The sequence below is a fragment of the Triturus cristatus genome, chromosome 1_1 (assembly GCF_964204655.1).
Source record: "Triturus cristatus chromosome 1_1, aTriCri1.1, whole genome shotgun sequence".
NCBI lineage: Eukaryota > Metazoa > Chordata > Amphibia > Caudata > Salamandridae > Triturus > Triturus cristatus.
In genome coordinates this window covers 133060814-133073425 of record NC_140579.1, presented here as the reverse complement: position 1 = coordinate 133073425, position 12612 = coordinate 133060814, and positions in this window count along the sequence as shown.

Genomic DNA, 12612 nt, shown 5'->3' with positions numbered 1-12612 from the left:
TAAAGAGAGGTTTTGTAAGAAATCCTGATCACATTGACAATGCAGGCTATCTTGAGGTTGATTCTGCTACCAATGCATAGAACGACCCCTTCTACCAATGCACAGAATGAGCGCCGTCTAGAAATGCATAGAATGAGCACCTGCTACCAATGCATAGAATGACCCCTTCTACCAATGCATAGAATGAGCGCCTTCTACCAATGCATAAAATTACCACTTCTACCAATGCATAGAATGAGCGCCTTCTACCAATGCATAGAATGAGCCCTGCTACCAATGCATAGAATGACCACTTCTACCAATGCATAGAATGAGCGCCTGCTACCAATGCATAGAATGACCACTTCTACCAATGCATAGAATGAGCGCCTTCTACCAATGCATAGAATGAGCCCCTTCTACCAATGCATAGAATGAGCGCCTTCTTCCAAATCATAGAATGAGCCCCTGCTACCGATGCATAGAATGAGCGCCTTCTACCAATGCAAAGAATGAGCACCTTCTACCAAATTAATAGAATGAGCGCCTTCTACCAATGCATCGAATGAGATCCTTCTACCTATACATAGAATGAGTGCCCGCTACCAATGCATAGAATGAGCACCTTCTACTAATGCATAGAATGAGCGCCTTCTACCAATGCATAGAATGACCCCTTTTACCAATTCATAGAATGAGTGCCTACTACCAATGCATAGAATTACCCCTTCTACCAATGCATAGAATGAGTGCCTTCATCCAATGCATAGAATGAGCGCCTTCTACCGATGCATAGAATGAGCGCCTTCTACCAATGCATAGAATGAGCACCTTCTACCAATGCATAGAATGAGCCCCTTCTACCAATACATAGAATAACCACCTACTACAAATTCATAGAATGAGCGCCTTCTACCAATGCATAGAATGAGTGCCTTCTACCAATACAAAGAATGAGCACCTTCTACCAATTAATAGAATGAGCGCCTTCTACCAATGCATAGAATGACCTCTTTTACCAATGCATAGAATGACCCCTTTCACCAATGCATAGAATGAGTGCCTTCTACCAATGCATAGAATGAGCACCTTCTACCAATTAATAGAATGAGCGCCTTCTACCAATGCATCGAATGAGATCCTTCTACCTATACATAGAATGAGTGCCTGCTACCAATGCATAGAATGAGCACCTTCTACCAATGCATAGAATGAGTGCCTTCTACCAATACAAAGAATGAGCACCTTCTACCAATTAATAGAATGAGCGCCTTCTACCAATGCATAGAATGACCTCTTTTACCAATGCATAGAATGACCCCTTTCACCAATGCATAGAATGAGTGCCTTCTACCAATGCAAAGAATGAGCACCTTCTACCAATTAATAGAATGAGCGCCTTCTACCAATGCATCGAATGAGATCCTTCTACCTATACATAGAATGAGTGCCTGCTACCAATGCATAGAATGAGCACCTTCTACTAATGCATAGAATGAGCACCTTCTACCAATGCATAGAATGAGCGCCTTCTACCAATGCATAGAATGACCCCTTTTACCAATTCATAGAATGAGCGCCTTCTACCAATGCATAGAATGAGTGCCTTCTTCCAATGCATAGAATGAGCGCCTTCTACCAATGCAATGAATGAGCACCTTCTACCAATTAATAGAATGAGTGCCTTCTACCAATGCATCGAATGAGATCCTTCTACCTATACATAGAATGAGTGCCTGCTACTAATGCATAGAATGAGCACCTTCTACTAATGCATAGAATGAGCGCCTTCTACCAATGTATAGAATGACCCCTTTTACCAATTCATAGAATGAGTGCCTGCTACCAATGCATAGAATGACCCCTTCTACCAATGCATAGAATGAGTGCCTTCTTCCAATGCATAGAATGAGTGCCTTCTTCCAATGCATAGAATGAGCACCTTCTACCAATGCATAGAATGAGCCCCTTCTACCAATGCATAGAATAACCACCTACTACAAATGCATAGAATGAGCGCTTTCTACCAATGCATAGAATGAGCGCCTTCAACCAATGCAAAGAATGAGCACCTTCTACCAATTAATAGAATGAGCGCCTTCTACCAATGCATCGAACGAGATCCTTCTACCTATACATAGAATGAGTGCCTGCTACCAATGCATAGAATGAGCACTTTCTACTAATGCATAGAATGAGCGCCTTCTACCAATGCATAGAATGAGCGCCTTCTACCAATGCATAGAATGACCCCTTTTACCAATTCATAGAAAGAGTGCCTGCTACCAATGCATAGAATGAGTGCCTTCTTCCAATGCATAGAATGAGCGCCTTCTACCGATGCATAGAATGAGCCCCTGCTACCGATGCATAGAATGTGCACCTTCTACCAATGCATAGAATGAGCCCCTTCTACCAATGCATCGAATGAGCCCCTTCTACCAATGCATTAAATGAGCCCCTTCTACCAATGCATAAAATAACCACCTACTACAAATTAATAGAATGAGCATCTTCTACCAATGCATAGAATGAGCGCCTTCTACCAATGCAAAGAATGAGCACCTTCTACCAATTAATAGAATGAGCGCCTTCTACCAATGCATAGAATGACCCCTTTTACCAATGCATAGAATGACCCCTTTTACCAATGCATAGAATGATTGCCTTCTACCAATGCATAGAATGACCCCTTCTACCAATGCATAGAATGACCCCTTTTACAAATGCATAGAATGACCCCTTTTACCAATGCATAGAATGAGTGCCTTCTACCAATGCGTAGAATGAGCGCCTTCTACCGATGCATAGAATGAGCCACTGCTACCGATGCATAGAATGAGCGCCTTCTACCGTTGCATAGAATGAGATCCTTCTACCTATACATAGAATGAGTGTCTGCTACCAATGCATAGAATGAGCGCCTTCTACCAATGCATAGAATGAGCCCCTTCTACCAATGCATAGAATGAGCGCCTTCTACCAATGCAAAGAATGAGCACCTTCTACCAATTAATAGAATGAGCGCCTTCTACCAATTCATAGAATGAGATCCTTCTACCTATACATAGAATGAGTGCCTGCTACCAATGCATAGAATGAGCGCCTTCTACAATGCATAGAATGAGCGCCTTCTACCAATGCATAGAATGACCCCTTTTACCAATGCATAGAATGAGTGCCTTCTACCAATGCATAGAATGACCCCTTCTACCAATGCATAGAATGAGCGCCTTCTTCCAATGCATAGAATGAGCGCCTTCTACCGATGCATAGAATGAGCCCCTGCTACCGATGCATAGAATGAATGCCTTCTACCGATGCATTGAATGAGCGCCTTCTTCCAATGTATAGAATGAGCACCTTCTTCCAATGCATAGAATGAGCCCCTTCTACCAATGCATAGAATGACCACCTGCTACCAATGCATAGAATGAGCGCTTTCTAACAATTTATAGAATGAGCCCCATCTACCAATACATTGAATGAGCCCTTTCTATCAATGCATAGAATGACCACCTGCTACCAATTCATAGAATGAGCGCCTTCTACCAATGCATAGAATGAGCCCCTTCTACCAATGCATAGAATGAGCGCCTGCTACCATTGCATAGAATGAGATCCTTCTACCTATACATAGATTGAGTGCCTGCTACCAATGCATAGAATGAGCGCCTTCTACCAATTCATAGAATGACCCCGTTTACCAATGCATAGAATGAGTGCCTTCTACCAATGCATAGAATGACCCCTTCTACCAATGCATAGAATGAGCGCCTTCTTCCGACGCATAGAATGAGCGCCTTCTGTCAATGCATAGAATGAGCCCCTGCTACCGATGTATAGAATTAACCCCTTCTACCAATGCATAGAATGAGCGCCTTCTCCCAATGCATAGAATGAATGCCTTCTTCCAATGCATAGAGTGAGCGCCTTCTACCAATGCATAGAATGAGATCCTTCTACCTATACATAGAATGAGTGCCTGCTACCAATGCATAGGATGAGCGCCTTCTACCAATGCATAGAATGAGTGCCTTCTACCAATGCATAGAATTACCCCTTTTACCAATGCATAGAATGAGTGCCTTCTTCCAATGCATAGAAGGACCCCTTCTACCAATGCATAGAATGAGTGCCTTCTATCAATGCATAGAATGAGCCCCTGCTACTGATGCATACAATGAACGCCTACTACCAATGCATAGAATGAGCGCCTTCTTCCAATGCATAGAATGAGCGCCTTCTTCCAATGCATAGAATGAGCCCCTGCTACCGATGCATAGAATGAGCGCCTTCTACCAATGCATAGAATGAGCGCCTTCTTCCAATGCATAGAATGAGCCCCTGCTACCGATGCATAGAATGAGCGCCTTCTTCCAATGCATAGAATGAGCGCCTTCTTCCAATGCATAGAATGAGCGCCTTCTTACGCAGGCAGCCCTTCACCTTGCTTGGCCTCTGGAGGCACCGGTTCCCAGACAGAGGCCCCTTTTGCTGCAGGTAGCCAGGCAGGTGACCCATACCCGGAGAGTGAGTGAAGATTTCAGCAGGGTTAATGCTAGTTGACTGGCCGGGGGCCATGCTGTTGGAGTTAACTGCCCCCTCCGGTAGCAGTGGTGTTGCCAGACCCGTGAGTTCTACATTGCTGGAGAAAAGGGCGGACCCTGCATCTTTCAGGAAAGGTGAACTTGGTGTATATGTTTGAATGATGAGTACAAAAAGAGGGCTTGACAGCAGCAGCTCCCGTGTCCAGATTAGGGGCACCCGCTGTGCTGCAACCAGACTGATCCATGGGCTCCCAGTCAGTTAGGGTTGGGAGGCGAGGCTCAGTTGTGGTTTGTGATTGAACTGACTGGGTGTTTTGTTTGTTACATCTTTTCCTTGCAGGCTTGGTGGGAAGCGCCCTCCTGGCTTTTCCTAGGCTAAATGTTCCGTGAAGCCTGTACTGTACATGCAGTAGTTATATTACATTGTTAGAGAAATCATTTATAGACCTGTCTTTGTGTAGAATCCTATCTATTCTAGTCGGATATACTTTCTGAACCTTCTCAATATTAGTTTTATTCTCACTATGTCCTTCTATTGTGTCTATTGTAACTTTAAATGAAATCAGTAATGCTAACACACTCCATAGAAGCATTAGTAATCCTGCACAACAACAACACATTTTAAACCATCTTTTTAGAAATACACATTTAGCTTTTCTACTTTCTGTGTTTGCCATTTTTGCAAAATGATCAGTGTCTTCTACTTCACAACTAGTTTTGCCTAACCCAAGGCTCTAAGCACCTACTTGGTTCTATCAGTTATGTCTTTTCCTGTATTCTATTTTCTTTCCATTAGCAGCACTTTCATCTTGCTCAGTTTGGCATTTGATCATGCTGCCGTGCACCGTAATGTGCTGTGCTGAGTCGGATCCCTCCTGGCGCCACCTCGCCCCTCATGCGGTGTGTTGCCTCTGACAGGAGGCGGGCTGCCACAAGTACGCAGATGGGTGGGCCCTTCCTGAGGCTGTCCATGGGAGCGCAGAGGAATGGGCCTGAGGTTTTCCCCTTTCTGGAGTGTGGGGCGCTCCAGAGGAGGGGAGACCCCTCGCATACACCCGATTGCTGAGTCCTGGGATCGCTTGTGGGCTGCTTTAGGAGAGGAATTTAAAGACGATACCTTAATCCTTAAATGCCCCTGCGTCCCATGCCGCCCACCACTCTGAATTGTGTATCCCTTCCCTGCCCTCAGTACCCCACACTGGCCCTGCCTAATAGGATATGCATATCAATGGGCAATCCCCGGGGCCGGCTTTAGGGCAGTGCGACTGGTGCAGCAGCACTGGCGGTGACCTGGAGATGGGGCACCGACCTCAGGTGGCGGCGCTGTGTTTAGCTATAACTTATGATGTCAAAGAATCTGCCACGAAGTTCCTTGTGCATCCACATTTCAGACAACAATAAAAATGTCAGAATAACTTTTGTGATTAATGTTCTTGCTAGAGAGTGGAGTTTAGTCTAGTGACAGTTATGACTCGCCATGGAGTAGCGCACAGGGTTAACGTGTCTGCTGCAAAGAACAGATCTGTATTTTATGTGGATAGCCGAGTGGATTAGCAAAACCAGCTCTTACCAGCACTTTAAAACAAATGAAATGTATGTGAGTGAGTGAGGGGCTATGGAGAGAGGAGGGGCACTTTTGCTGGGTAGTAGTGAGGGACTCTTGAGGAGGAGGTAATGGGGGGAGCACTAAAAAAGACTATCACACCAGGCGCCACCAGCACTAAAACAGTAGAGTAGAACACCCCCCTAGTCACCACTTTTCTCCAACTGGCATAGATCTCTCCCGCTCCCGCTCTACACTTCACCACAGGAGGACACCCCCACTTCCCCCAGCCTGAGCGAAGGTTCATTGCTCATTCATGCTCTCTGTTTTGCTTCTGAAAGACACCTATATTACGTTATTGGCAAATCTTAGGTACTGCATTACTCTTCTTTTATCCATCCTGGTAGATCCTGGCCCATTGGTGTCCCTGCTCTCCGCTAGTCTAATCCATCCTACCTTATTTTCATTGACTCACTATCACATTTATGGACTCCGACCATGTCAAATATCCGTCACGACCCCGACCAAAACACCTATTGTCCTTGTATTCCCGCTACAAGTGTCCCATTTTCCATTGCGAGAACTTCAACTACACGTTTGACTTGTCCTATGGCCATTTCTAATTCCTCTCGCTGTTCTTTTGGGTAATATTTTGTATTGTGTTGTGCCAAATAAAGTTCAATAAACATATTAAAAAATATATATATATATATATATATTATGTCGCTGTGCTCACAAACTGCTTTACAGGTCGACTCTGGATAGCGGGATATTCGTGCCCTGAAGTGGGCAACAAAAGCAATGTAAAAGCTACATTATAAGTTTAGGGAACCCTTCAGGGGCTGTATGGTTGTAGATTGATTGTAAATTGATCTATGTTATATTCAGGAAATTTGCAAAAAAGGCTTTAACAGGGAAGATTGTGTACCAGGACAACACTACACAATAAGGGCGTAAAGACGTTTTACAGTTTAATACACTCTGAGGTAGTCCACTAGGAATTGTAAATAGATACATAAGGGGGTGCATTGTTTACTAACCTGTTGATTGTCCTTTCAAGGGACAGAACACACACAGCAGATCACAATCCTGAGAAGAGCACTAGAGGCAGTCTGGGAGGTGGCATCACTGGAGGACGCAACCAAGCCCTGAAGCCTGGCAGTATCTCTGTCTACATTTCATCCCATTCCTGTCACCAATCTAGGAAAAATCCCCTGATCCAAGTGCTATGCAAGAGTGGTGGGTGGAATAGCTCAGAGTGGAATTGGGAGGCATTATCTGTTGACTGCATCTCAATGGTGTGAGGAAAGGGGTGAATTATATGGTGTGGTTGTGTGACCTTGCCATGTAATACACTTACAAACCCCTTTAGGACCCTTAGGTTTCGTTTGTCAAACCTTCAGCTCAACCCTGGTAGCTGTGGCTCTGAGTCGTACGGCTTACACAAAGGAGCGAGTGATAAGCATCGGAACAGGACAAAAACAATTGAAAAAGAAATCGACAAGACACTCAAAATATCCTATACCAATTTATAACTAGCATTTGCAATGGAATCAGTCTTGCATTTGTGAAAGTTAGAGCTCTTGGTGTTGAAAATCAGAATGTTTTTTACTTTTTCTTTTAGATTGACCTTTCGAGACCTGTTGTATCTTCTTTTGGGGTTAAAGTCTACCCACAGCCTTTTATTTGATTGTTTCAGTGTCCTTTAAACATCCTTTGTTGCTAGTGGTCAGTCGTTCCTCTTGTCCCTCCTTTTTGTCTTTCTTTTTCTCTCACACAGCACAGCCTAACGACTGTATCTTTACACCTTGGTTCTTTATCTGTGTTTTATGGGACATTTTTTTATCTTCCTTTCCTGCCCGTGTTTGCTGTTTTTTGGTCACTCTCTTTATTACTGCTTTTGCTATGCATGGAAAGACTGCCTCTTTGACAATTGTCTTGCATTTAAGTCATGTTCCTTTAATTTCCTTCGGCGGTACCTGGAAAAGACCACCTGTTGCACTCCGATCAGAGCAGCTGCAAAGGTGGTGCTCCCACTCGCTGCCTTGGTAGGTCCTCTAGTCTTGACTTTTCTTCACGTTCGTTATTTTTTTTGATACTTTAAACACAGCTTTGCTAACTTTGCCTAACTCGGACTTCATCATAGTGGAAGAAAAATATTTTAATCACGGACTACCGCATTTTATTTTGGAATTCAACTTATTCCAACACTGCTGTCTCATCGCCATCCATTCACTTAGACCACACCCATGACATGCTGCATCAGCAGCTTTCGGTGTCTCAGGCAAAGTTCCTGGAAAAAAAAAATTACCCAGGCTCAGAACTCTTCTAAAGAACTTTTCAAAGTGGTGAAATCCCTAACCACCTTGACCTATGATTACTCCATCCCAGGCCTGAAAGGAAAAATGCAATGTACTAGCCACCTATTTTCATCAAAAAGTCAGACATCTATAGTTCCCTCCATGCAAGCATTGAGGCAACGTTAAGCCCAGAAAGAGATAAGGCGCTGACCTCCTCCACCCCTGCATTAACCCACTTCCCACTTATGAATTATGATAATGTTGAAACTCTGATGGGAAAGATTAGCTCAGGCTCTCCACTCCTCTCCACATACTTTGCAAGGTATTGGAGGTTTTGCTGCCATCAATAGGAAAATCTCTTAATCTTTCACCAGAGGAGACTAGATGCTACAGACAGATACAGAGAGGATGCTGCACGTTGAGGAGACGCTACAGACAGATGCAGAGAGGATGCTGCACGTTGAGGAGACGCTACAGACAGATGCAGAGAGGATGCTGCACGTTGAGGAGACGCTACAGACAGATGCAGAGAGGATGCTGCACGTTGAGGAGACGCTACAGGCAGTCCCTGAGGACATGCAACAGGCAGACCCTGAAGAGACAAGACGCTACAGGCAGATGCAGAGAAGTTGCTGCATGCTGAGGAGACGCTGCAGGCAGACGCTGAGGAGATGCTACAGGCAGACCCTGAGGAGACGAGACACTACTTGCAGATGCAGAAAAGATGCTGCACACTGAGAAGGCGCTGCAGGTAGACTCTGAGGAGACGCAACAGGCAGACTCTGAGGAGACAAGATGCTACAGGCAGACGCAGAGAAGATGCTGCACGCTGAGGAGATGCTGCATGCAGATGCTGAGGAGATGCTACAGGCAAACCCTGAGGAGACGAGACACTACATGCAGATAAGATGCTGCACGCTGAGGAGATGCTACAGGCAGACGCTGCGGAGACGCTACAGGCAGATGCAGAGAGGATGGTGCACGCTGAGGAGACGCTACAGTCGGATGCTGAGGAAACGCTACAGGCAGATGCAGAGGAGACCAGATACAACAAGCAGATGAAGAGAAGATGCTGCACTCTGAGGAGACGCTACAGGCAGACTCTGAGGCGATGGTACAGGCAGACCCCGAGGAGACAAGACGCTACAGGCAGACTCAAGAAAGTTGATGCACACTGAGGAGATGCTACAGGCAGACCCTGAGGAGCCCAGATGCTACAGGCCGATGCGGGGAAGATGCTGCACGCTGAGGAGACGCTACAGGCAGACGCAGAGAAGATGCTGCACCCTGAGGAGACGCTGCAGGCAGACAATCAGTAAACGCTACAGGCAGATGCTGCACGTGAGAAGACGCTGTAGGCACACGCTGATGAGACAGTACAGGCAGACCCTAAGGAGTCACCACAGGCATACACAGTGGAGACATGACGCTACAGGCAGACGCAGAGAAAATGCTGCACGCTGAGGACACGCTACAGGCAGACCCTGAGGAGACGCTACAGGCATACACAGAGGACACAAGAGGCTATAAACAGATGCAGGAAGGATGCTGAACGCTGAGATGTTCCAGGCAGACACTGATGAGATGCTACAGGCAGACACTGGGGAAATGCTACAGGCAGACACTGGGGAGACGAGACGCTACAGGCAGAAGCTGAGGAGATGCTGCAGGCAGACACTGAGGAGATGCTACAGTCAGACCCTGAGGATATGCTACAGGCAGATGCAAAGAAGATGCTGCACTCTGAGGAGACGCTACAGGCACACACTAAGGAGGTGCTACATGCTGAAACAGAGAAGATGCTGCACACTCAGGAAAAGCTACAGGCAGATGCAGGAAATATGCTGCATGTGAGGAGACACTGCAGGCAAACGCTGAGGAGAAGTTACTGGCAGACCCTGAGGAGACAAGACACTACAGATGCAGAGAGGATGCTGCACGCTGAGGAGACTCTACAAAGCGATACCAAAGGGGATGATGGACGGAGCTTTTGAGCAAATCAAACACTCACCCCCAGTCAACTGATCTGGGTTTAATCCATCAACATTCTTTAGCTCACTCAACCACCCCAGTTTAGACATGGCCATATGCAAATCAGCCTGACCCTGTGCCTCATGGGAACAGTCCAGCCCGAACTGCCAAGCCATGTCTTCCCTGGACCGGAAACAAGCATCCTGGGACCGGTTTCGGGTTCATAACCCTCATCAGCCAGGCTATCTTGAATCCAGTGGCAAAGTGAGCAAGGGACCCACGTCTGGGCATACCCTGCCAACTTAGGGTGAACAAAGCGATACCAAAGGGGATGATGGACGGAGCGTTTGAGCAAATCAAACACTCACCCCCAGTCAACTGATCTGGGTTTAATCCATCAACATTCTTTAGCTCACTCCACCACCCCAGTTCAGACATGGCCATATGCAAATCAGTCTGACCCTGTGCCTCATGGGAACAGTCCAGCCCGAACTGCCAAGCCATGTCTTCCATGGACCGGAAACAAGCATCCTGGGACCGGTTTTGGGTTCATAATCCTCATCAGCCAGGTTATCTTGAATCCAGTGGCAAAGTGAGCCAGGGACCCACGTCTGGGCATACCCTGCCAACTTAGGGCAAACAAAGCGATACCAAAGGGGATGATGGACGAAGCGTTTGAGCAAATCAAACACTCACCCCCAGTCAACTGATCTGGGTTTAATCCATCAACATTCTTTAGCTCACTCCACCACCCCAGTTCAGACATGGCCATATGCAAATCAGTCTGACCCTGTGCCTCATGGGTCTTTCAAGCAGGATTCCAAAAACTCTGATAAGGGTGGGGAGAAGGGTAAAGACCAGAAGTCTTCTCAAGGGCCCCAAAAATCTGCATCTCGTGGGGAGTCCCAATCCAACTAGGGAAAAGGCCAAAAGAAACCATGGTGTAAAATCTGTAAATGGAAAGCCCATTGGACAAGTGATTGTACCAAGTCCAAAGACTCAAATCCAGCCACCATTGCCCTAAGGCAACTGTTCCCCCTAGTTCAGCTCTAAGTGGTGGTACTCAGAAAAAGGGTGTGGTAGGGTTAACCCTGGGTTCTGAGGTGGACTCTGGCCTAGTCAGAGTTCCAACTCGGGCTGTACTGATCTGTGATGGAGACATGGATATGGCCTCCTTATTTGTAAGTCCTAGTAATCTGGGCAAATACAGACAGCAGCCTTTGATTAATGGAAAAGAGGCTTTGGTATTCAGGGACACAGAAGCAAGTCTATCTGCTTTCTACTCTAAATTGATTAAATGTACTTTAGGTACACTCCAGATTGGATTCTGGGGTACCCCTATAAGTCTCTAGTATATGATATACTATATACCCAGAGGCCTACTAGGGGCTGCAGCATATATTGTGCCACCCCTGGGAACCCTTTTAAAATGACACAACAGGTCTGCTACTGCAGCCTGTGTAAGGTGGTGTATGCACCCCTTACTGAGGTATAGGTTTCCTATATCTCTCCATATCACTGCACATATAACCCTATCAGTCACCCCTATGGCAGGCCTTAACAATCCTGAAGGCAGGGTGCTGGGTTTTGTGTGAGAGGGTGCAACTGCATGAGCAGAGCCCCTCTGCAGCCTTCGGAACCTTTATTCTGGGGTTGTTTTGAGATGCAGCCAACCATATACTCTTAAGTGCATTATAACCTCGCGGTAAATGCTAACTTTAAAACGGCTGCATGGAAACATGTCGTGTTTAGTGTCAAACATCTTGGAATCGTACCTCCACACCATTAACTGGTGTGGGAGGTATGATTCCACCCTACTAGAGGGAGAAACATGGCACTCCGGTATACCCGGTACCAGCTTAACAGAACCCTGGCATCAGAAAATGGATGCTGCAGCCACAGACAAGAGTCTGCCCTCCTGCTGCTGGACGAAACTTCGGCAGGGGAGGCTGGACAATAGGTTTCCTGTCACAGGGAGGTGTGCCCACCTTCCAGACAGGCTTCAGTGTATTGGGGCTGGGTGGGGGCACTCCAAGAGTGCTTTGAAGTCTGCACTAGGGGCACATTTGGTGTCCCTGTGCATAGTCCAGCTCAAACCGGTTACAGGGGCTACCAGCCCCTGCTCTGGCGTGAAACTGGACAAAGGATATGGGTGTAGCCACCCCTCTGTCCTGACCCTCCCATAGGTGGGTCCCAGAGTTTGTCCCACCCCTTCCTTGGGTATAAAGTAGGAACCCCTGACTACAGGACTTTAGATTTACCTGGACAA